This window comes from Myotis yumanensis, unplaced genomic scaffold, assembly GCF_028538775.1.
Source record: "Myotis yumanensis isolate MYYU_CA2020_CCGP unplaced genomic scaffold, mMyoYum1.0.hap1 SCAF_6, whole genome shotgun sequence".
In the NCBI taxonomy this organism is placed as follows: domain Eukaryota; kingdom Metazoa; phylum Chordata; class Mammalia; order Chiroptera; family Vespertilionidae; genus Myotis; species Myotis yumanensis.
In genome coordinates this window covers 95,288,710-95,291,753 of record NW_027223757.1, presented here as the reverse complement: position 1 = coordinate 95,291,753, position 3,044 = coordinate 95,288,710, and the positions used below count along the sequence as shown (strand labels likewise).

General features: G+C 41.3%; 1 non-coding gene across 1 annotated transcript; it reads right to left on the bottom strand.

Moving 5' to 3' along the window:
• Positions 1–2,706: 2,706 nt before the first annotated feature.
• On the bottom strand, positions 2,707–2,813 carry LOC139013315 (U6 spliceosomal RNA). Its single transcript, XR_011471977.1, has one exon. It is a non-coding gene; the product is annotated as a U6 spliceosomal RNA (small nuclear RNA).
• Positions 2,814–3,044: the final 231 nt, after the last annotated feature.

Sequence of the window (3,044 nt, the reverse complement as noted above, 5' to 3'; positions counted from 1 at the left end):
CCCTGAGCTCAGTTCTTGGGGGCAGGGGGAGGGGGGAGAAGGGTGCGGGGAAGGGGAAAAAATCATAACTGAGACCTTTGACGTGACCCTATCAGAACCTCATATCTATGTTTCTGGCAATATGTCTGTGGAGCTAGGGTGGGAGGCATGCAGCTTGCTCCACTCCCACAGCCCAGCTGATGTCACCCTCAATGGAAGGCTTTCTTGATGTTTTCCCAAGCCCCAGTGGCCCCATCCCGCCAAGATTGCCCCAACAGTGGAAACAGCGGGCTGCAACCAAGTTGAACTTGTGGTATGCTCCTCTTTGGGAAGCTAGAGTTCAAGACTCTGGCAGACACTGAGTAGTATGGCTCTAGAATAGAGACCACATTTTTCCCATTTAATGCTTGACCACACTGACCCCAAGCAGGGGACTCAGTAGTCCTGTCCCCACTTGTTTACCCTGCCCTACAGAGCTTGAACTACATGGAAGGGTTAGTGGGGTGTGGCCAGCTTTGGCCCACTCTACAGCCTTTTTTCCTAAGACTCTGGAGGAAGTCCAGGCAACCTCAGGGGGTAGCTGAGTAGCTGACAGGTGGATACCAATGTCAGGGAGCCATGGACTTTTACTGATCTGCCCCCAGCTCAAAGCTTCAGAAAGCTGAAGCCCCTCCCACATAAATCCAGGCCTAGTAGATAACTGGTAGCTAAGAATGGGTAGCCCAAGGCCAGTGACACACAATGTCTGGCATCCTCCCATATTTGAGCCCTGGCCTTCCAACACAACCAGTGGTATGCTTCAAAATACACCACAGCTTGGCCCAACTGTCCACACAAATGACACAGCCAAAGATGGGGTTAAAAAACAAAATGAAGACTTCTCCCGTGTCAGAACCACCACAGATTATACAACTAATAACCTCTGTTTACTGAGAATACAAAAATCTTCAAATTTTTCCCTGCCAACAAGTCATGAATCAATCTTCAATGTAATTGCTGAGAAATTCATATTCTCAGTGATACAGTTTAAAGGAGTGTGACACCAAAGTCCATTTGGCTACTCCAATGGTAAAATATTAACCATATTTCTAGATCAATAGTTCTCAACTCTAGCTGTCCATAAGAGGCACCTTAAAAGCTTCCTAAAAAGTACCACAGCAAAAGTTGCACCTCAGACCAATCAAATATAAATTTTTCAGGGGTGAGTAGGAGGGGAGGAACCAGTAATTTAAAAAATATTCTCATGTGATTACAGGCTCAGGCTGCTGTCTCCATGCCTCCTGCTCCTTATCTATCAGCTCAAGCTGAGCCTTCAAGGCAGGTGAGGTGGACGGGAGTGCATTGTTCAAGGACCCTCTTATCACACCAGCCTCATAGGGAACAGACCGGAAGTACTCTGAACTCTGTTCTTCTCACTAAGAGTTTCACCCACAATTAACTGAGTGCAGTGTTCATGATCCATATCAGCATCTTCATGGTGTGAAGGTTCTGTGGAGCCTCACCTGTAACCTTTGTTCTGCGCCACTAAACGCCATGAGGGCAGTTAGAGTGTGGTTGCTCTTTGAGTAAAGGTGTGGCAGAGTCCTGTGATTCCATCTTAACATATTATTTTATTTTCCTTATTTTAAAAATACTCTGACTTCAAAAATATATATATTATTTTTGAAATGAGATTATAAGAATAAAGACAGAATAAGAGCATGCTTAGGAAGTAATTGAAGGTCATTACTCTGTGATTGCACCAAAGAGAGAAGCCAGTGCAGAGTTCCTTATATCTGTTATTCTAGCAAGTCTATTTCATTTTTTCTGTGTTGTTTTCAGATAGACTTAGAGGATGGTGAGCTGTACCTGCCATTCTTTTTTTGTTTTGTTTTTTAAAATTCTTTGTTGTTTAAAGTATTACATATAGTAATACATATGTCTCCCTTTTTAACCCTTGACCTCTCCCCAGGCCCCCTACACTCCATTCACACCCCCATCCAGTGACTTTGTCCATTGGTTATGCTTATATACATTCATATATGTCCTTTGGTTGATCTCTTCTCCCCACCACCTCCTGCCTTCCCTCTGAAATTTGATGGTCTGTTTGATGCTTCCCTGTCTCTGGGTCTATTTTTGTTCATCAGTTTATGCTGTTCATTATATTCCACAAATGAGTGAGATCATGTGATATTTCTCTTTCTCTGACTGGCTCATTTCGCTTAGCATAATGCTCTCCATGCCCATCCATGCTGTTGTGAATGGTAAATATTCTTTCCTTCTTTACAGCAGCGTAGTATTCCATTGTATAGATGCACCACAATTTTTTTAATCCACTCATCTGCTGATGGGCACTTAAGCTGTTACCAAATCTTAGCTATTGTAAATTGTGCTGCTATGAACATAGAGATGCATATGTCCTTTCTGATTGGTATTTCTGATTTCTTAAGATATAATCCTTGAAGTGGGATTACTGGGTCAAAAGGGAGTTTCATTTTTAATTTATCTTTTTTTAATTTTTAACAATTTTATATTGATCACAGGTTTAAACAATATTTTTACATATTAGGTGAAATAAAATATATTAATTTCACCTGTTTGTTTTCATTTTTAAAGTGGCTACTTATGAAATTACATATGTGGCTTGCATTATATTTCTATTAAACTGATGTGTTGGTTTATATTCTTTCTTAAGAAATTTATGATGTTCATACCCTAAAAATTGCTTCTGAAGGAGGATCCTTTCTCAAAAATATGGAACGCTTTACTAATTTGGTTGTCATTCTTGCAAAGGTGCCCTGCTAATTTTCTCTGTATGTTTCCAATTTTAGAATACTTTCTGCCAAAGGGAGCAAGCATTTTTTTAAATTTTATTTTATTGTTTAAAATATTACAAATAGTAGTACATATGTCTCTTTTTTTTCCCATTGACCTTCCCTTGGCCTCCCGAATGCCACTGCATATGCCCTCACCACCTTCCCCCAGTGTCTTGTGTCCATTGGTTATGCTTATATGCATGCATACAAGTCCTTCAGTTGATCTCTTACTGCCCCCCCCCCCCAACACTCCCCAGTCTTCCCACTGTA